Source organism: Zalophus californianus, chromosome 1, assembly GCF_009762305.2.
Source record: "Zalophus californianus isolate mZalCal1 chromosome 1, mZalCal1.pri.v2, whole genome shotgun sequence".
Classification (NCBI taxonomy): domain Eukaryota; kingdom Metazoa; phylum Chordata; class Mammalia; order Carnivora; family Otariidae; genus Zalophus; species Zalophus californianus.
The window spans coordinates 50,076,714-50,100,396 of NC_045595.1; the positions used below are offsets into that span (position 1 = coordinate 50,076,714).

At 40.2% G+C, this 23,683-nt stretch overlaps 1 long non-coding RNA gene across 1 annotated transcript in view; it reads right to left on the reverse strand.

Annotated features, from left to right (window-relative positions):
* Window positions 1-641: 641 nt before the first annotated feature.
* The window catches only part of LOC113917880, a 184,511-nt gene continuing 161,469 nt past the window's right edge, over window positions 642-23,683 (reverse strand). The window contains exon 4 of the long non-coding RNA XR_003518387.1: window positions 642-798. This is a non-coding gene — a long non-coding RNA (uncharacterized LOC113917880). The remainder of the gene's footprint in view (window positions 799-23,683) is intronic.

Sequence of the window (23,683 nt, forward strand, 5' to 3'; positions counted from 1 at the left end):
ATGGATATATTTCAAAGGACTCCAAAACCTTCTCTTTATTTATCTTGTTTTCTAGGACCACAGCAGTTTAAAATACATTGTGACTTTATTAAGAGCAACGATTTTTTTTAATTTTTTTATTGTTATGATAATCACCATATATTACATCATTAGTTTTTGATGTAGTGTTCCATGATTCATTGTTTGTTCATAACACCCAGTGCTCCATGCAGAATGTGCCCTCCTCAATACCCATCACCAGGCTAACCCATCCCCCTACCCTCCTCCCCTCCAGAAACCTCAGTTTGTTTTTCAGAGTCCATCGTCTCTTATGGTTCGGCTCCCCCCCGACTTACTCCCCTTCATTCTTCCCCTCCTGCTATCTTCTTCTTTTTCTTTTTTCTTAACATATGTTGCATTATTTGTTTCAGAAGTACAGATCTGTGATTCAACAGTCTTGCACAATTCACAGCGCTCACCGTAGCACATACCCTCCCCAATGTCTATCACCCAGACACCCCCTCCCTCCCACCCCCAACCACTCCAGTAACACTCAGTTTGTTTCCTGAGATTAAGAATTCCTCATATCAGTGAGGTCATATGATACATGTCTTTCTCTGATTGACTTATTTCACTCAGCATAACACCCTCCAGTTCCATTCACGTCGTTGCAAATGGCAAGATCTCGTTCCTTTTGATGGCTGCGTAACATTCCATTGTGTATATATACCACCTCTTCTTTATCCATTCATCTGTCGATGGACATCTTGAAGAGCAACGATTTTGTCCACCGTCCAGTAGCTGTGGGAAAAATGGGACCTATTTTGAAGAAAAAGAAGAGGAAAAAAATAATAGAAAAAAGAATCTGTTGTTCCTTAGGGGTCCAAACAAGCATGTGCCCTAAAAGTCCAAATGAGCTTCCTAAATACCCCAATAAGCCTTAACAAAAGGAGTCATGAAGGTGTCATGAAGGCTACTTGTAAGACATCACAAACATGACACTCAGAAGATAAAGCTAAGTCTCACTTAGAGACCCAGTGAATAGGTCTGGTTACTGGTCGTTGTGGCCAAGAGAACAAGCAAGACCAGAGGGATGGTGAGGCGATATCAGTATGTCTGATGTGTGCAGCCCCAATATTTCTTGGGGCCCCTCAGGGCAACACGGCCTCTGATGCCTTCTTAAGTACTCCTGGGTATGTACCCAGTACTGCTCTCACGCTTAAGAACTGAGAAGGGACCAAAGCAGGATTCCTGCCTTCAAGGAGCTTACATTCCAGGAAAGGCAGATAACTAAAAGAAAGAGAGCCTAGGATGAGACTCCAGGAGCAGCTCAGACTAGGACAGCACACCGCAGGAAACAGCACAACGTAGTAGGACCCAGCATGACCAACCAGAACAGTACAAAGGACTGGTGATGCACCGTGGTTTTTCTGACACCCCAGAGCAGACATCCTTCTCAAATGGTGAACTCAAAGTAGCAAAGTTGGAGCAAGAACCAAAGGTAGAACAAGAAAACACCACAACCACAGCAACACTGACGGTATCAGGGGCAGAAAGCCTTATACTTCAGAAAATTAACTGAAAACCACAGAGAGACATAACCCCCAAGACTATCTTCCTATAATTAGCCTGTTTCTAGACATAGATGGCCTGTAGCAAATGAAAGCTTGGCAAACTGACAGAAGAACCTAAGAAAAGAATGGCCCCAAAAAGCCTAGAGTCAGAGATGGTACCGTGTCCCCCTTATAACCCTTGGCTAAAACACTGCGCCTATCCCAAGTAAGAAGGCTGTGTTACAACGTTATAATTAATTAGACATATGTCCAAGTTAACTGTTCCATACAACTCTACGGTAACTGTTTAGATTCTTCTCATACCGGTTCCTTTATGTGTTTTCCCATAAAAGAGACATAAAAAAGAAGGAAATCCTGCTGTTTGTGAGAACATGGATGAACCTGAAAAACATTATGCTAAGTGAAATAAGTCAGTCACAGAAAGACAAATACTTTACAATCTCACTTAGATGTGGAATCTGAAAAAGTTAAACTCATATAACCAGAGAGTAGAACAGGGGTTGCAAGGGGCTTAGGAGTAGAGGAACTGGGGAGATGTTGGTCTGAGGGTACAAACTTCCAGTTGTAAGACAAATAAGTTCTGGGGATCTAATGCACAGCACGGTGATTAACGTTGTACTGTAGACTTGAAATCTGCTAAGAAGTAGATGTTAAGTGTTCTCACCACACACCGAAGAAGTAACTATGTGAGGTGGTAATCACTTCATAATGTATACATACATGAAATCATCACATTATACACCTTAAAAATGAAATCACATTGTACAACTTAAAAATAAAATAAACAAATAAATGAATTTTTCAAAATTAATGAGATCTTAAAATTATATTCAAGAGGTAGCAGCGAGGTTTGCAGCAAGAAGTAACTCTGAACCCCACTTCATAACTGCCCCAGTGAAGGTCCCACTGCCTCCAGGACAAAGATACTAAGTTTGGTCCACTGACGGGCCCAGAGCATCAGGATTCCCACACCTACCACTATCCCCAAAACCAGATGCCTCCACCATGATGCTCCCCAGAAAACAAACTCCATGCCCCATCTGCTTCCTCCTCCTGCCACCTGACTCAAACCTATCATGTGTTTGCATCTTACTGCCTGAGCCTAAGTCATATGCCTGCACCCAGCAGCGAGGGAGTGTGGGAAAATGAGTATTCAGCACCTACCCAGGGTAGGAAGGATTCATATTGAAAAAGACTTTTCAGAAGATTCTGCATGGCCACAAAACAATAAATGTCTACAACACCCATGGGCAGTTCTGTGTAACCTGGCCCATAGTTAGCTATGCTGGGCATAGGAATAATGAGAGGGAGACTGGAACTATCCATGACACAGGTATGGCAATGCATCTAGTATTAACTAAATTTCACATTCATTCCAACCCATTCAAATAGTCCTCACTGATGTTCATTTCCTTTTTTTTCATCCCTTATCAGAGGTTCAAGTCAAGCTTCAGCCTCTGTCACTGCCACAGAATGACAGATAAAACTGAGTTTCTGAATTATTGTTGCTGGAGAACAAACCTACACTCATTTTAAAGAGCTTTTGTCTGCTCCCATACAATAATGATTAGCTAACAACTGCTATTGTATTTTGGCAAGTACATTGAAACTTGTAAAAAAAAATACTTTTATGTGAGCAAAGCTAAGTGTCTGAACAATGATAAAAACATCAGAGGCCACAAAGAGTGGAAAAGTTCCAAAGAATAACAAAGGCTATTTTTCAGATAACAGCAAGCTGAAAAGAAGGTCATGTTGGCAAGATAAAGAGACTCTCCTAAAAGAGAGGATCAAGCAACCTATTAAAATGAATCTATACTATTTATAACACAGAGATGTCATTTAATTCTCCTGCTTAATTTCATGAAACAAAAATTAATGATTACAAACCAGAAGAGAAGGGTCAAATTATTCAGGTAAATGGATATCTGTACTATCAGATAAGTTCTGATATTATATTAAAGTCAGTCCAAAAATGCTCAAGTTGGTGTCTGTCTACCTTTACCAAAAATGTAATACACTTTTTAAAGTAGGGGTGCCTGGGTGGCTCAGTCGGTTGAGCATCCAACTCTTGATTTCATCTCAGGTCATGATCACAGGGTCCTGGGATCAAGCCCCACATCAGGCTCTGAGTTCAGTGGGGAATCACCTTGAGATTCTCTCCCTCTCCCTCTGCCCCTCCTCTTGCGCCCTCTCTCTGTCTCTAAAATAAATAAATCTTTAAAGTGTACACACAGACACATATACACACACTGACACATAGCAGTGAACTGTTTTGTTTGTGGACAACTATATCAATAAAAACATTGGGAAATTAACTCTACTGGGCAAAATTAGTTGTAATTTTTCTTTTCTTTTCTTTTTTTAAAGATTTTATTTATTTGAGAGAGAGAGAGCGCACAAGTCGGGTGGGGGGAGGAGCAGAGGCAGAGAAGCAGGTTCCCCATGGAGCAGGGAGCCAGACACAAGGCTGGATCCCAAGACCCTGGGATCATGACCTGAGCTGAAGGCAGACGCTTAATGACTGAGCCACCCAGGCACCCCTAGCTGTAATTTTTCAAATAACATTTCCTAGTATAAAAAGTCTCAGAAATATTTTAAGAATACAAGCTTTTAATATCCAGACTGACTTTATGATATCTTGGTAGATATACTCTGTATAAATGCCAAAGCTATACTTAATGAGTGCTATCCATAAATAGAATATTCTATTTTAGATGAAACTTTGTTTTAAAAAAATCAATGAGTATATAATAGAAAGTGGGCATTTAACACACGAAATAGCAATCAAAAATTTATTTTATAATTAAGTTCTTAAGGTCTCTAAGAGGGGTAATGTGTACAAATTCAAACTAGTAATGATTTCTCTTAAGTGAATTTAACATGTGAATAAAAATACTAAAATCAAAATAAATATCTTAACCCTGACAGCTTTAAAAATATGCCTAGAATTATTTTTAAAACTGTCAGAAAGCTTGGAAAATTTAAGTATTCAGTCCACATAGCTTCTTAAAGAGCTGCTTCATTAAAAGATAATACCCTCTAAATAAATGTGTGGCAGTCAGCCTGTATAAACTCCTAACCAAAATCCAGCAAGTACTTTGCCTTCCAAGTCAGCAATGCCTTGCTCATAAGCAGCATTAGGACCCCATATACCTAAAACTACAGCTTTTCAACCCATTCTCTTGAAAGGAATGGAGCTTCACATTTTCCAAGTTTTTAAAAGAACTTTTCAAGTAAACATACACTGCACCGCAGAAAGTCACACAGCCACTTCTTTCCCACTTCTGCTGATCTGGAGGCTCCACTGGACCCATACTGGCTACTTTCATTATGCCACAAATGTTCTCTAACCTCAAGCTGCCATTCTCATCACCTGCAGAGACAGAGAGGAATGAGAAAGGTGGATGTACACCAGGGAGGCGATTTCCCTGATACAGGTGCTAATCATGTTGGTGACATTAAGCCTGGACAGAAAAGAATTACCCTCACAGCTAGATGGAGAGAGTGCCCTTTATTTGCAAGTTCCTGGGATGGAGCACTGGTCCTGGACAAAAGAGTGAAGTTAGGAAAGCTGACCCCAACTTGGCACACTCTCTTCCCCACCTCCAAGTGCCCTGGATTCTCACATTATTCCCTACAGAGAGAACATCCCTATATGCCCCTCAGCTGCTCTGAGCCTTGGGTTCCCCATCTATAAAATGGGGATAACAATGTTACAATGTTTGTGTTTGTTAAAGGAGCTTCAATAGGGAGCTAGATCCCAGTATGTGCTAGACTAATTTACGATATTTTCCACTTGTATCAGCACAGGTGATGTCAACGACATACTACTGATGGTATCCTCCAGTTTTTGTTTTAAGCTAAATGTAAAAAGCCTAGCTAACATTACTATTAAGAGCATCATCTTTGACTCTCATGAGTTCTGAAACCATGCTTAAATGAATTAGAACAGCAGCTTTATGTATTTTTAGAAATACTATCCATTTAGCTTTTACTATGCACCAAGCACTGTGGGTAAGGATTTAACACACACACACACACACACACACACACACACACACACACACACACACTCTTTGCAACGATCTGAGAAGTGATGTACCAGCATCCACAGGGGGTGGGGAGAGCAGGGAAGGAGGAAGAGAACTTTATAGTGCTCCCCTAAAACCATGCAGGTAGTCATCTACTCCATCTCCATGAAGGACTTTTTTGGAAAGCAGACTTCCCCTAAATGTGATCATCATCCTTAATAAGAAGCACAGTGTGTGTTCATATATGTACATCCTAAAGATGGACATGTAGTTCTATCTACATCCCACCTCCAGCTTATTTTGTCAGCTTAAGCAGGTAAATTCCTTTTCCTCAAACTAAGTCTCCTCAACTGGAAAGCAAAGGCTAGATGATGTCCACACGTCTTTAAATCTCTAACATTGCAGATAGTTACTTAAATCATTCTGTGGCAAAAACCAGAGGTCCATTGGAGCTGGTGCATGAGGAAGGAACTTTTGCACAGTAAGGTCATGGCTAGAACTGGGAAGTGGTCCAGCCCTAAGGAAGCTCTGAGGCCAGCCCTCCTATCAGAGAGTCTCTTCCTTAGTCTGGGCTTCAACTCTGTCGTCCTCATTTTTCTCTCCATCTGGGATCTCCACCTCTAATCTGTTTCTTTCTCTTTTTTTTATGACCCTAATAACGTCAGTTTGTACATTTTCTTCCTCATGGTATTCTACAGCCTTTTGCACCCACCATTAGGTGGGTCTGTCTCTTAGTTTTCCAGTTTCTGGAAGAACTATCTGACTGGTCCAAGCAAACACATCTGGCCAAGCCATGGCCATGGGTCACTCACTGTTCATCCTACGGACAGGCCACTTGGGGTCGGGCCCCAGCCCTGATGCATTCAGCTGTGATCAGTGAGGGGAAAGTGCCAGTACACAGCAAAGCCCCTCTACTTTAAACCCTCCCCAAACCACCTGACTCCAGGCCAAACCTCTCAAAGTCTTTTCTAAGACCCTCTAAGTTGCCTCGTATTTCCCCATGGGATCATTCTCCCTCACTGCAGTAATGGACCCAACCTATACAACTACAGGTGTGTTCTAGGAGGGCACTGACATGCTTTATAGCTTATAAAGCAATTTTGCTTCTGTGAAATTTACTCATTTAACCTCATACTTGCCCTATGAATAGAAGTTATCACTAGTCAGTAAGTGAAGCAACTAAGGTTTAGCAAAGATTACCTGGAGTCCACAACAGGTCATCAGCAAAGGCCAAATTTAAATATGGGGCTGACTGATTCTAAACCCAGTGATCCTTATTGCAGAAGGAAATAATCTCCTCAATGTGATTATTTTCCTTGGAATAATTACAGAAGACAAAGACAGTCATGTGTATAGCTGTGTGTCTCTGTTACCTTCTTCCTCTTTCTCTCTCTCTTTCCTACAACCTTCTTCCTGATTTAAAACCCAATGTGAACACATGAAACTGACCATCACACTTTTACCTAAAAGTTGTGATCAATGAGAATCTGAGGCTTGGCCAGAGACAAGGGCCAACGCCATGATTTAGGAGACAATGCCAGTGGTACATGGAGAGAGCCGCCCCAGATGGCAGGTAGATCCTGGGGATGTCTCCACCTCCACACCAGCCAGCCTGGGCCAGGCTGACCAAGTGCCATTCTTCTCCCCTCCTCGTTCTTCTCTGCAAACTGGCAAAGATCCAGTTTCCATTGCTATTCGAGCACATGGATAGGAACCAATTCCTCCTCTCAAACTTTTCATTTAAATTGAGGTGAAAAGTCATCCTAATGTGTACTTACTATGAAGAGTTGCTCCTATAAATGGAGTACTGAATGACAGAGTTAATAAAACATTGAAAAAGAGGCATTTTCTCACCTGAGAACTTAATTGCTACAGCAAATTTAACAAGGAGCTCTTGACATTCTATTTCATAAAAAGTGTTTTATTCTCAAATTGCACCTTTGATTTATAAACCACAGGGTGAGGGCCCATCAATGGCCATGGGGAACATTTCTCTTCTGAAATACCACGGTATAATTTACACATGTCAAGACTAAAACTAATTTATTTGGCTTACAATATAACTCAAAGTGCCTTTAATTTATGTCATTATAATTTTGAAAAATTAACTTTGAAAATAAATTAAGGCATTGCCCATCTTCATAAATAGGCAAATCCCTTGGGATTTTGTATAGGCCAAGGGCTCATGTTATCACTATAAATGGGATTTAAAGAAGATCCCGCCTTACCCTTTTGCAATGATTTAAACCAAGAATATGAATAATAGAGTATTTGTCCAGATTCCTTATAAATATTTTAGGACTTATTTTTCTTAGCAAGGCTAAATGAAGGTTTAAGTTTTCCATCTTAAAAGAACTTCACCGAAGGATTTTATATGATAGAGTGTATGTGTATACCTTGTTTTTGACAGAAAAAAAAAATATTTTTGAAAATGTTCCAATTTCATTAACAAATATTTATTAGGTATAGATTCTATCAATCAAGTCTCAGCTGAAAATAGATGCACACTCAAATAACCCTAGATGTTTTATTTACAAAGAGGCAAAGTACAAAGGCATGGGCATATAGTAATCTCAAGGGGGGGTGGGGTGGGTACCTGGGGCTAGCAGCAGTGAAGCCGTGTGGCCCCTAGGCCAGAGGGACCACGGTAGGGAGTGGCTACCAAACCCTGGAAAGAGAGAGTCCAATAGTGGAAATTACCTTTAGAGGAACAAGGGCCTCTAGGGGGGATGGGGGATGCATACCTGGTATGAAGAGCACTCACGGGGAAAGAACAGAAATCCTTACCTCACTCTTCCCTCTGCCTCCATTTTGGGGAGTGGCTAGAACTGTCCACTGACCCAACCTAAATGGGATAAAAAGGACACCAGAGACCACTGACATGATGCACAGAGGTCAACCTTTGGGGAGAGCAGAAAAGGATGGGAAGTGGATGGGAAGGGGCACACAGAAGATGTCAAGCACACCTACCACCCTGTGCTAAGAGGATACACAGTCAAACAGCAGCCCTCTCTATCCTCAAGAACTGTGTAGTCTGTGAGAGAAAGAATATAGGAGTATAAATTAAATAAACCATAAATAGAGCATTATAGAATTTTAGTGGAAGGAAAATTTTAAATTCTTGTAAGTTTTTGCCTATATGGGAGTCCTTCTCTATTTGGTACAAGCATCCTTATTTTTCTTAGGATAGTTCTTAAACTTCAGTGACATGTGTATCACCAGGAAGGCCTGATAAAACATGGATTACAGGGCCTAACAAGTTCTGGGGTGAGCCTTAAGAATTTGCATTTCTAATAGGTTCCCAGGTGATGCTAATGCTGCTGGTGTCCAGGAAGCAGTCTGAGAATCACTGCTTTCAAGAAACTACCTGTCCCCCACACTCCAAACCTCAGTCCCTAAGGCTCAATATAGGATTATCAACTTGACACCTTTCCACCGCTGGTCTATGACCCAGACCAGTCGGCATCACCCCTCGCCTTGAACCGCATCCCACTAGAACGGCTCTGCAACAGCATTAGTTTGTGTGAGGCAGCACTGACCTCAGGCCCCGCATCCACCCCTTTGTCTTCTTCACTGGAAACTGGCCAAGCTCTCATGTGCTCATGACACTGTTTACTCAGGGGATACATCTTCAGGAACTGATTCAAAGTCTGTGCCAAGATTTAGCAACAAGGATATTCATTACAACATTATTAACCACCTAAATAGACAGTTATAGGAATGTGGTCAAATAAAGTATGACATGTCCACACAATGCTATATCAGAAAGCCATTAAAAACTTGACTGCAAAAAATACATTCTTTGATACAGAATAATGTTCACAATACATTAAGCCAAAAAAAGCAAGTCACAAAACTATTTGTAAGATATTATCCCCTTTTAAAATATATATATAAAAGTTAATACACCATGGATTAACTGATTGTTTCTAGGTGGTGGAATGATGATGGGCTTATTTTAATTTTATTTTTTGGTTGCCTGTCTGTTCTTTTTTAAACGAGCATGGATTATTTTTGTAATAAAAACAAATAATAAAAGAAATTTCATTCTGAAACACATGCACAGTTCTCATACTGACTATATTTAATTTAAGGGCCCCCAAAATAAACACCTATATTTTTTCTATTTTCTCATACCTCTGTGGCTCCATAAAATCCAGATATGTTAGTTATAATTATGTTTTACTGCATGTGACTAAAAACCCAAATTAAGAAAGTCTTAAAACTGAGATTTATTATCTCCCATAAAATTTATGAACAGTCCAGTGTCAACTTGACAGCTTACAAATCCTAAGGAACTCTGCCACCTTCCAGACCTCCCTTTCATTGTTGCTAGAATGTCTCTTCAGTAAGGTCCAAGATGGTTGCTCAAGTCCTGGTCATTTTAACTCTATTCTACCAGGAGGTAGGAGAAAAGGCAAACAACGAACTATTCTCCCCCTTCAAGATACTTGATTGCATTGTGCATACCATATATCATATCCATTGGTTAGATCTTACCATGTGGCCACATCTAGCTGTAAGAGAGGCTAGCAAATGCTTTTCCTGTGCATGGCCATATCCTCAAATAAATTTGGGAGTTCTATTAGTGTAGGAGAAGTGAAAATGGCTATGGGAAACTAACTGGCAGTCCGTGCTATACCATGTCAAGTAAAAGGCAGGATCTCCTTAAAGTCTACCCAGTAACTCCTCCAGATAAAGCACTCAAAATTAGGGATCGTTCTGCAATATCTCCTGGTAAACCTGGACCTCAAAACTCCCTAACCTCATGCCACTGAACTAATATACTTCAGTGATTTTATTTCAGGGGTAGCTGGTACAAGAAGAGAATGTCTAACCTTGGAAAAGTTGATAAAATCTCAACTTTTCCTTCATTGTCATGACTGAAGAGATTTTTTTCTTCTGAGAAGCTAGTCACCAGTTGTACAGAGGTTCATTACCCAGAGAATTTCCTGAATCCACACTATCTGCATCTCATTTTAGACATAACATCTGATACAGAGCTGATTTCCACAACAGATGGAGTCTACTGATTACTCCACTCCAGCCGCACTGGCTTCCTCATTGACCAAGAATGTGCCAGACAGCTTAGTGCCTGTGACCTTGCTTGCTCTCTCTATAAGATGCTCAGATGTTAGCTTGGCTCAGTGACTCACTCCTCTGCCTACATTCAGATCTCTGCTTAAAAGTCACCTGACCGACAAGACCCTTGCTATCCAATCTATATAAAATTGCAATTGCCTGCCTCCCCACCCCCAGCACTCTCTACCTCCCATTTTCTACTTTATTTTTGTCCTTTGCAATGATTTATGTCAAATACAATATGTTTTGAGCATTTAATTTCTGCCCTACCCCTGCCCCCCAACCAGAAAGTAAACTCCATGAAGGCAGGATTCTTTCTGTTTTACCTAATCCTTCTGTGCCCTGACCTACAGCAGGGCCTGGCACATAATATGTGCTCAATAAATATTGAATCAATGAATTAATGAACAAACAAACAAATCTTACATCCCAGTATCTCTGACAGAGTACTGACTCAGTTGAATGGGTGTTTTATGAAAGAATAAGTCAAATAGTTCTAGGTGTGATTCATGAAATCCAGAGCTCAAGTTTGTGTTTTCTGAACCCTTGTCTCTGCTAGGCTCTGTGCTAGACAATAAGTAAACAATGGTAAGCAGAGCCAGAAAGGCTCTAGGTCATAAAAGTTTCAACCTGATCAAGTAGCACAATACAAGTCATACAGTCCCACAAACAAATGTGAAACTAGGACTGTGCCAATCACTTCAAAGGAAAGGGACCCCTTCCCAAATGATTGTTCATATCACCCTGTATTTTCATTTTGTCTTCCAATAGATCTTACTTAATTTTCTATTTGTTTACCTCTTTATCACATACCTTCCCCACTAAAATAAAGGTCCCCTGATAATAGGGATCTATCTGCCTTTTCTCCATAACCTTCGTACCTAGAACAATGCCTAGCACTTAGAAGGCACACAGTGAATATTGTTGGATGGATGAATAATGCCATGAATGCATGAGAGAAAGTAAGAAAGGCAAAGGGATGATATGATTGATGTGAGATGTGAAAGCTAAGAACAAGTTAACTGGGCAAATAGGGAAAGGAAGGATATTCCAATCAAAGGAAAACAACAGCCTGTGCAAAAGCTCTATGGTCAGAAGGAGCATTGTCTGTATCAAACTACAGCTTGTGGTTTGCTATACACAAACAATCCGACTCATCATCTGTTTTTGTAAATAAAGCTTTAGTGGAATACAACCATGCTCATTCCATATTGTCTATGACTGCTTTCACACCAGCGGGGGAGAAAGAGCTGAATAGGCAGAGATAAGTAAATGCAGTGGAGGCCCAAGGGACTGCAAAGCCCAAAATATTTACCATCCTTTACAGAAAAAGGTTACTGACCTCTATACAAAGGCTCAGTGTTAGACAAAAATATGGTAGGCAGTGCTACTCAAAGTGTGGGCCTCAGACCAGTAGCATCAGCATCCCCTGGAAAAGTGTCAGAAATACACTCATCAGGGCCCATCCCAGACCTACTGATTCAGAATCTCTGGGTTGTGCAGCCATCTGTGTTCTGAAAGCTCTCCAGATGATTCTGATGCACACTAACCACTGTGGTAGAAAATGAGAGGGAAAGAAGAGTGTAGTGAGAAATGAGGCTGGAGAAATCAGCAAAGGATAGACCCTGCAGGCCTAAGGACACATTATAGAGTTTAGTCTTTATCTTAAGGACAAAAGGAAGCCACTGAATGGTTTTAAGCAGACAGGTAATAGGAACAAATTTGCAATTTGCTATCACTCTGTCTGCAGTGCAAAGAATAAGTTGTAGGGGGCGCTAGAATGCAGGTGACAAGATCAGTTGGGAAGTTGCAGTCCCCACCAGAGAGATGATGGAGAGGGATGATTCTAGTCTGAACTCCGCATGATGCCGATAGCTGTGTAAAAATGTAAGAAACCCACTGAAACATTCAATCACCACGCTCTTTGTCCTTATAGCTCTTATTAAACCTGAACTTCAGTTTCCTTATCAGTGAAATGGGGATAGCAACTCACAAATTTGCAAGGACAATTAAAGGATACATTTTACATGAAGCACCCAGCTCAGGCTCTAACACAAAACTGGGATTCAGCTAATAGGAGTTCTATTCTTGAGCTCCCTTTCCTTGTTCTCCTGCTTCACCTTCATTCCTTCGTCCTGAATAATGACTTTTACTTTCCACTTTGGCCAGTCTACAACATGACAACTTGGAAGTAGTGAATATGTTCCTATTTCCTTTTCATCTCTAGCAAGATTGGGGCCCATTTTATGGTGACCTTTAAAATGCTATGAAAAACAATGGAAACTCATTCACCCAGTATTGATATGGTCATTAGGAGGGAATTCCCTTTTAAGAAAATAATTTTTCTTCACTTATACCCCACCCTACTCCAAACAGGATTTTAGATGGCTTCCAAAAATGTGCATACCTCAGAAAAATAAATTGAAAGGAAGAAAAATGACACAAAAAGAAAATAAGGGAAAGAAAGGGATTCAAAGTTGTGAATAAAGTCAGTAAACTCCCTAGGACTATGCCACTAATTTGGCTGAGTGTTCCCCAAGTCAATATGTCAAGGAAGCCAGAGTGGGTTACAGGATTCACAGCGTCCATAAGGCTAAAGCACAACAGTGCTGAAGAAAAGCCCTTAACACAGAGGCCTGAGAAAGATGCCTCCCCCCGGGGCCCTCAGAGTGAAGACATAGAATAATGTACAAACAACATCCTTGGCAGCCCCAAGAATAGCCCTGAAGAACTGCTTCCTAATTGTTATGTTTTGTAAGTCCAGGATTCAAGTTTGTGAAGGGGAGAATATGCCACCCCAAAATGTGCCACTTTGGTAGGTGGTTTGTTTTGAGCTGAAGGCAATCAAGACCCAGCAGGCTCAAAATATATATATATATGTATATATATACCTTTCCCTTAACTGCCTAAAACAATTTAGTTATGAGGCCTGACCCAGAAAGAGAGCTATTACCAGAGATAACTTTTTCTCTGAAGGACTTACCTGCATGGCAAGGCAAACATCTGATTACCAAACATTTGCCCTTCTTCCCTTCTCTTCCCTTCTCTTCCCTTCTCTTCCTGTGAATTGCCCCTTTCCCCTTTGAAGCCCCAGGCCCTTATCCTATTCCTGAGTTGCCTGATTGTCTTTGGGTCTCACATTTTTATGGGACTCCTGCATATATGAAATTAAATTTATTTTCTCCTGTTAATCTATCTTATATCAATTTAATTATTAGACCAGCCAAACAACCTAGAAGGGGAGAAGGAAGATTTTTCTGCCCCAACATTAGCATTATCTATCATTTAAGTGGTCCCCTTGAGAGCTGAGGAATTAATGTTTTTATTTTATGCTGGTGTGTTAGGAGAACGTGGAAAAGTCAAGGTGGGGGCTGGTCTTCCAGCCCAGAGGTTCTGAAGCTCTTTTGTGAATTCCCTGGATTTCAGAGATGTATCAGAAAAAGTGGGGGCTTGGAGGCCAGTGAAGAAGGGTTTGTACTCCACATCCTTGGCTCCATCCAGAGTAAAGTTTGAAAACCATCATGCCTCAGTAAAGTGCAGATTTAGTGAGCCCACTTCAGAGTTATTTTGAGGTCAGGGAGACTGAGTTAAAATTTAAACTCAGATACTCACTAGCTGTGGGACTTTGGGCAAATTACTTTACCTCTCTATGCCTCAGCCTCTCCATCTGTCCAGTGGGAATATTAATATTACCTCCTACACAAGGCTGCTGGGAAGATTAAGTTTCTTGATGAAGATATGGTCTTGTGATGCTGTGATTTATAACAAATAACATAAGTTTGGTCTTCACTTTTGTTCTTGGCTCACAGTCCCCAAAACCCTTGGAATTTCCTATGCAATAAAAGCAATGGGAACATCTTTTGTCAAAATATTTAGTCTCTTGTCCTCAGTTCCTAAAACTGCTTCAGAGCCATAAAGGTGAAATGGGTGTCTTATTATTCATAACAAGTCCCTTTCCGCCACAATTGGGTGTCAATAAGGTGATTTTTGGAAAGCATGTAAGGATGGGGCTGCCTGCCAGGGGAACCAACCATGAATAGAAAGTTGGAACTTTCAGTCCTCCCCTGATTTCTGGAGGGTAGAGAGGCTAAAGGTTGAATCAATCACAAATGGCCAGTGATTTAATCAGTCATGCCTATGTAATGAAGCCCCCATAAAAACTCAAAAGGAAGGAGTTCAGAGAGCATCCATGTTGGTGAACCAGAACACTTCCATGTACCACCATGCCGGACCCCAAACTCCACAAGGACCTTTTTTCAGGACCTCACTCTATGTATCCCTTCGTCAGGCTGTTGATTCATCTCCTTTAATATCCTTTGTAATAGGTAATCTAGTGAGTAAACAGGTTTCTCAGAGTTCTGTGAGCTGCTCCACCAAATTAACTGAACCCAAGAAAGAGGTGATGCGAGCCTCTGATTTATAGCCAATCAGTCAGAAGTACAAGTCACAATCTGGACTTGTAATTGACATATTAAGTGGGTGCAGTTTTGTGGGACTGAGCCCTTAACCTATGGACTCTGTTGCTATCCCCAGGTAGATAGTGTCAGAAGTGAGCGAAAATGTAGGACACCCAGGTGGTGTGGGAGAATTACTTGGTAGTGTGAAGAACTCCCCACCCCCCCCCACACACACACACTATAACAGAGTCCAGAACCCATAATCCTTTAGCAGAACGCCTGGCACAGAAAGTTTAGTAGCACAAGTGTGGGTAGGAAAAATATTAACCCTGGAATCTAGTTCAATCTGCTACATATGAAGAAACTGCTGCTATAAAAATACTCTGTCCACATAAGGGTTATCCAAAAGAAGAGCATCCAGAAGTTAGAGAGACTTGCCCCAAATCACATTTCCACTGGCAGAACAGGCACTAAGCTCAGCCCTCCTACCTTCTTGTCCAGTGCCCGATCCACATGAAAGGGAGACTGGTTCCCATTTTTCATGACTGTGTTCCATTTCATTCTCATTGCCTCCCTGCTACCCATTTCCTCAAACCCAACATATGGAATGGCAATGAGTTCTCATCTCATGTGTGACCTCCAATTGTTAGCAGCTTCCAAGAAAAGGATTTTAGTTCACATTCAGGATTAACAATATAGAGTTTGACAATCAATCACTAATGTCCACCACTGGGAAGAGTAGGGAGATATTTGCAAAGGTCCTTCACTGTAGCAAATACCACCCTACACTACATAACGATTTCTTGAAGATGGAAACCATGTATTAGTGTTTTGAACTCCACAGCAACATCTCCCTATTGTGAACACATAGTAGACCATTTGTCAATGTTTACTGAGTGACCAACTAATTATTTTTATAAAATCTTTAATGAGCACTAAAAAATAGTGACTGATTCCTTTGACCTTTTACAGAACATAAGGCAGGTGATATTACTTGAGGCTAAGAATTATGTGCATTAAATTATTTACTTTCTCAAAAGCTTCTGAACATATAACAATGCCTAACTGCTTTTAGAAGGTCCACTGGCCGAACAATGAGCAGGAACATTGCTGTGATTTCTATTAGGAAGATGTCCATTTGTGAAGGCCCTTAAATCAATTCAGGACTCCTACACAATGGCTGCCTTCAATAGCATTGCCTCTGAAAATTGCTTATTTTCAAATGATTCTGATGCTGCAAAGTTATTGGCTCCCGACTTTACCTAGATGCTGTACTGTGACCTACAAACCACAGAAAAATAAATCAGAGTTGCTGGTTTCCAGCAAAGATATAGATGTCATTTAATCTTAAACTTAAGAATGCAGATTGATACTAATATAAGAGCAAGTAAAGTATTAATAGAACATGTGCTTGGGGTAGAGGTGGTGAATGGAAATGCTGCTTGGAGAAGGTTCCTTTGAGCAAGGTAGATTCCAAAGATCTTTTATGGAAGGAAGACCATTCCAGGTGGATGAGCAGTCTTTAGCACAGGTATAGAGGTAAAGAATAACAAAGAATGTTACAGAAGGTAGCTGTCCAAAGTAAGAGGAGGAGAGGGCATGTGATGGGGTAAACTGGAGTGGAAAGTTGAAAAGGTTGTTAAGGCCCAGATAGTAGAAAGCACTGAACACCAGGCAGGAAACACTAGAGTTTTCTAAGAGATAATAGAGTGTGGAAATGTTTTTGAGCAGGAGAGCTTTGCCTTCAAGTTACTGGGGAGAAACAATAGAGAGACAAACAGAGTGAGACATAGAGACAGAGAAAGAGAAGCATAGAGAACTGAGGTGAAAATGTACCTAAGAATATATAACTATAAAGAGAAATGTTCCGATTTTTAAATAAATCAAAACCGCTTTTGGAATCATAACTTTTCAAAATTCCTGGTGTGTTCACTAAAAACAAGACTCATCCTTTGGCAATACACTTGTAAAGAACTTCTAATCAACTAAACTACATCACGTCAATTATCTCTCATTTGTACACAGTCATGGAGGGTAAGAAGGGTTGGGATTAGCATCCCAAGCTTACAGATGAGGAGGCCAAGGCATAAAAAGGTCCCAGAGCAAGCTGGTAATTTTTAATACTAGAAAACATGCTTCTCTCCCTGTCTTCCCCTGCTCAGTGATTTCCTCAACACATTGCAAAATTCATTTCATGATTATTTCTTGAGCGCTTATAATATCACAGCAGGAAGGCATCCCTAAAAGCCAGCACAATGCCTGGCATTGTGTAGGTGATCAACTGGTTCTAGTTCTAGGTTTTCCTCTCCATTTATTGCCCTCAAAAAGCAAGTACCTCATGTGGCAATGAGAATATGCCTATAACTCCTCATTTATGAATATTTTTATTACTATCCAAGAATCCATAGATAATGGAGTCCCTGCTTTTGATTTTGCAAGTCCTACTCTTATTCAAGCCAGGTCCCATTATAACCTTTCTGAGCAACAATGTACCCAGGAGTTATTCATTCAGTCATTCAACAGACATTTACTAAGTTTCCATGGTGCAGGCATTGTTTTATTTTTTTTATTCAAATTCAATTAGCCAACATATAGTACATTATTAGTTTCAGATGTAGAGTTCAGTTATTCGTCAGTTGCATGTAACACCCAGTGCTCATCACATCACGTGCCCTCCTTAATGCCCATCACCCAATGACCCCATCCCCCTATCTAACTCCCCTCCAGCAGGCCTCAGTATTTTTCCTATCATTAAAAGTCTCTTGTGTTGACAAATTAAGGAGTTGATCCCATTTACAATTGCACCCAAAACCATAAGATACCTAGGAATAAATCTAACCAAAGAGGCAAAGGATCTGTACTCAGAAAACTATAAAATACTCATGAAAGAAATTGAGGATGACACAAAGAAATGGAAAAACGTTCCATGCTCATGGATTGGAAGAACAAACATTGTGAAGATGTCAATACTACCTAGAGCAATCTACACATTCAATGAAATCCCCATCAAAATACCATCCACCTTTTTCTAAGAAATGGAACAAATAGTCCTAAAATTTGTATGGAACCAGAAAAGACCCCGAATAGCCAGAGGAATGTTGAAAAAGAAAAGCAAAGCTGGCGGCATCACAATTCCGGACTTCTAGCTCTATGACAAAGCTGTCATCATCAAGACAGTATGGTACTGGCACACAAACAGACACATAGATCCATGGAACAGAATCGAGAGCCCAGAAATGGACCCTCAACTCTATGGTCAACTCATCTTTGACAAAGCAGGAAAGAATGTTCAATGGAAAAAAGACAGTCTCTTCCACAAATGGTGTTGGGAAAATTGGACAGCCACATGCAGAAGAATGAAACTGGACCATTTCCTTACACCACACACAAAAATAGACTCCAAATGGTTGAAAGACCTCAGTGTGAGACAGGAGTCCATCAAAATCCTAAAGGAGAACACAGGCAGCAACCTCTTCGACCTCAGCCGCAGCAACTTCTTCCTAGAAACATCGCCAAAGGCAAGGGAAGCAAGGGCAAAAATGAACTATTGGGATTTTATCAAGATAAAAAGCTTTTGCACAGCAAAAGAAAGAGTCCACAAAACCAAAAGACAACAGACAGAATGGGAGAAAATATTTGCAAATGACATATCAGATAAAGGGCTAGTACCCAAAATCTACAAAGAACTTATCAAACTCAACACCCAAAGAACAAATAATCCAATCAAGAAATGGGCAGAAGACATGAACAGACATTTTTCCAAACAAGACATCCAAATGGCCAACAGACACATGAAAAAGTGCTCAACATCGCTCGGCATCAGGGAAATCCAAATCAAAACCTCCATGAGATACCACCTCACACCAGTCAGAATGGCTAAAATTAACAAGTCAGGAAATAACAGATGTTGGCGGGGATGTGGAGAAAGGGGAACCCTCCTACACTGTTGGTGGGAATGCAAGCTGGTGCAACCACTCTGGAAAACAGTATGGAGGGTCCTCAAACAGTTGAAAATAGAGCTACCATATGATCCAGCAATTGCACTACTGGGTATTTACCCCAAAGATACAAATGTAGGGATCCGAAGGGGTACGTGCACCCCAATGTTTATAGCAGCAATGTCCACAAGAGCCAAACTGTGGAAAGAGCTAAGATGTCCATTGACAGATGAATGGATAAAGAAGAGTGGTATATATACACAATGGAATATTATGCAGCGATCAAAAGGAATGAGATCTTGCCATTTGCAACGACGTGGATGGAACTGGAGGGTGTTATGCTGAGTGAAATAAGTCAATCAGAGAAAGACATGTATCATATGACCTCACTGATATGAGGAATTCTTAATCTCAGGAAACAAACTGAGGGTTACTGGAGTGGTGGGGGGTGGGAGGGATGGGGTGGCTGGGTGATAGACATTGGGGAGGGTATGTGCTATGGAGAGTGCTGTGAATTGTGCAAGACTGTTGAATCACAGATCTGTACCTCTGAAACAAATAATGCAATATATGTTAAGAAAAAAAAAAAGAAGAAGAAGATAGCAGGAGGGGAAGAACGAAGGGGGGGAAATTGGAGGGGGAGACCAACCATGAGAGACGATGGAGTCTGAAAAACAAACTGAGGGTTCTAGAGGGGAGGGGGGTTGGGGGATGGGTTAGCCTGGTGATGGGTATTAAAGAGGGCACGTTCTGCGTGGAGCACTGGGTGTTATGCACAAACAATGAATCATGGAACACTACATCCAAAACTAATGAGGTAATGTATGGTAATTAACATAACAATAAAAAAGTTTAAAAAAAGAGTCTCTTGTGTTCTGTCTCTCTGATTTCTTCCCTTTCAGTTTTCCTTCCTTTCCCCTATGGTCCTCAGTGCTATTGCTTATGTTCCATATATGAGTGAAACCATATGATAATTGTCTTTCTCTGCTTGACTTACTTCACTTAGCATAATCCTCTCCAGTTCCATCCATGTTGATGCAAATGGTGGGTATTCATCCTTTCTGATGGCTGAATAATATTCTATTGTAGATATGTACCATATCTTCTGTATCCATTCATCTGCTGAAGGGCATCTCAGCTCCTTCCACAGTTTGGCTATTGTGGACATTGCTGCTATGAACATTGGGGTGCACGTGCCCCTTTTCATTTCTTTTAAATCTGTATCTTTGGGGTGAATACCTAGTAGTGCAATCGCTGGGTCGTAGAATAGCTATATTTTTAACATCTTGAGGAACCTCCGTACTCTTCCAGAGTGGCTGTACCAGCTTACATTCCCACCAACAGTGTAAGAGGGTTCCCCATTTTCCACATCCTTACCAACATTTGTTGTTTCCTGACTAAATTTTAGCCATTCTGACTGGTGTGAGGTGGTATCTCATTGTGGTTTTGATTTGTATTTCCTTGATGCCAAGGGACGTTGAACATTTTTTCATGTGTCAGTTGGCCATTGGTATGTCTTTTTGGAGAAATTACTATTCATGTCTTCTGCCCATTTCTTGACTGGATTATTTGTTTTTTGGGTGTTGAGTTTGATAAGTTCTTTATAGATCTTTGATACTAGCCCTTTATCTGGTATGTCATTTGCAAATATCTTCTCCCATTACAAGGTTGCCTTTTAGTTTTGTTGACTGTTTCCTTTGCTGTACAAAACCTTTTTATCTTGACGAAGTCCCGATAGTTCATGTTTTCTCTCGTTTCCCTTGCCTCTGGAGACGTGTCTAGCAAGAAGTTGCTGCAGCTGAAGTCAAAGAAGTTGCTGCCTGTATTCTCCTCTAGGATTTTGATGGATTTCTGTCTCACATTTAGGTCTTTCATCCATTTTGAGTTTATCTTTTTCATATGATGTAAGAGAATGGTCCAGTCTCATTATTCTGCATGTGGCTATCCAATTTTCCCAACATCATTTGTTGAAGAGACTGTCTTTTTTCCATTGGATCCTCTTTCCTGCTTTGTCGAAGATCAGTTGACCATAGAATTGAGGGTCCATTTCTGAGTTCTCTATTCTGTTCCATTGATCTATATGTCTGTTTTTGTGCCAGTACATATTGTCTGATGATTACAGCTTTATAATACAGCTTGAAGTCCAGCATTGTGATGCCCCAGCTTCAGTTTTCTTTTTCAACATTCCTCTGGCTCTTTGGGGTCTTTTCTGGTTCCATACAAATTTTAGGATTATTTGTTCCAGCTCTGTGAAAAATGTCAATGGTATTTTGATAGGGATTCCACTGAATGTGTAGATTGCTCTGAGTAGCAGACATTTTCACAATATTTATTCTTTCAACCCATGACCATGGAATGTTTTTCCATTTCTTTGCATCTTCCTCAATTTCTTTCATAAATGTTCTGCAGTTTTTGGAGATCCTTTACCTCTTTGGCTAGGTATATTTCTAGGTATCTTATGGTTTTTGGTGCAGTTGTAAATGGGTCAATTCCTTAATTTCTCTTTCTTCTGTCTCATGTTAGTGTACAGAAATGCAACTGATTTCTGTGCATTGATTTTATGTCCCACCACGTTGTTGAATTGCTGTATGAGTTCTAGCAATCTTGGGATTGAGTCTTTTAGGTTTTCCACATAAAGTATCATGTCATCTATGAAGAGAGAGAGTTTGACTCCTTTTTGGCCAATCTGAATGCCTTTTCTTTCTTTTTGTTGTGTGATTGCTGAGGCTAGGATTTCTAGTACTAGGTTGAACAACAGTGGTGAGAGTGGATATCTCTGCCGTGTTCCTGACCTTAGGGGAAATGCTCTCAGTTTTTCCCATTGAGAATGATATTTGCTGTGGGCTTTTCATATATGGCTTTTATGATATTGAGGTATGTTCCCTCTATCCCTACACTGTGGAGAGTTTTAATTAAGAAAGGATGCTGTATTTTAACAAATGCTTTTTCTGCATCAATTGAGAGGGTCATGTGTTTCTCATCCTTTTTTTTTTTTATTAATGTAGTGTATCACATTGATTGATTTACAGATGTTGAACCACCTTTGAAGCCCAGGAATAAATCCCACTTGGTTGTGGTGAATAATCCTTTTAATGTACTGTTGGATCTTATTGGCTAGTATCTTGGTGAGTATTTTTGTATCCATGTTCATCAGGGATATTGTTCTGTAATTTTCCTTTTTGGTGGGGTCTTTGTCTGGTTTTGGAATCAAGAAATGCTGGCCTCATAGAACAAGTTTGGAAGTTTTCCTTCCATTTCTATTTTTTGAAACAGCTTCAGAAGAACAGGTATTAGTTCTTCTTTAAATGTTTCATATAATTCCGCTGGGAAGCCATCCAGCCCTGAACTATTTTTGGGGAGATTTTTGATCACTGCTTCAATTTTCTTGCTGGTTACGGGTCTGTTTAGGTTTTCTATTTCTTCCTGTTTCAGTTTTAGTTGCTTATACTTACCTAGGAATGCATTCATTTCTTCCAGATTACTCAATCTGTTGGCATATAATTACTCATAATATGTTCTTAAAATTTTTTGTATTTCCTTGGTGGGAATCATAATTTCTCCTCTTTCATTCATGATTTTATTAATTTGGGTCCTTTCTCTTTTCTTTCTGGTAAGTCTGGCTAGGGGGTTATCTATCTTATTAATTCTTTCAAAGAACAAGCTTCTAGTTTCATTGATCTGTTCTAATGTTCTTTTGATTTCTATCTCATTGGTTTCTGCTCTAATCACTATTATTTCTCATCTCCTGCTTGGTTTAGGCTCTATTTGCTGTTCTTTCTCCAGCTCCTTTAGGTGTAAGGTTAGCTTATGTATTTGAGACTTTTCTAGTTTCTTGAGAAAGGCCTGTATTGTTATGTACTTCCCTCTTAGGATTGCCTTTGCTACATCCCAAAGGTTTTGAACAGTTGTGGTTTCATTTTCATTTGTTTCCATGAATTTTTTTACAATTCTTCTTTAATTTCCTGGTTGACCCATTTATTTTCTAGTAGGGTGCTCTTTAGCCTCCAAATATTTGAGTTCCTTCCAAATGTCCTCCTGTGATTAAGTTCCAGTTTCAAAGCATTGTGATCTGAAAATATACAGGAAATGATCCCAATCTTTTGGTACCAGTTCAGACCTGATTTGTGACCTAGTATGTGATCTATTCTGGTGAATGTTCCATGTGCACTCGAGAAGAATGTGTATTCTGTTGCTTTAGGATGGAATGTTTTGAATATATCTGTGAAGTCCATCTGGTCCAGTATGTCATTTAATGCGCTTGTTTCCTTGTTGATCTCCTGCTTAGATGATCTGTCCATTGCTGTGAGTGGGTGTTGAAATCCCTACTATTACTGTACTATTATCAAAGTGTTTCTTTAATTGTTATTAATTGGTTTATATAATTGGCTGCTCCCAATTTAGGAGCATAAATATTTACAATTGTTAGATCTTCTTGTTGGATAGATCCTTTAAGTATAATATAGTGTCCCTCTTCACCTCTTACTACAGTCTTTGGTTTAAAATCTAATTTGTCTGATAAAAGGATTGCTACCCCAGCTTTCTTTTGATGCCCATTAGCATGATACATGGTTCTCCACTCCCACACTTTCAATCTGGAGGTGTCTTTGGATCTAAAATGAGTCTCTTGTAGACAGTGTATGGATAGGTCTTGCTTTTTTATCCAATCTGATACCCTGTGTCTT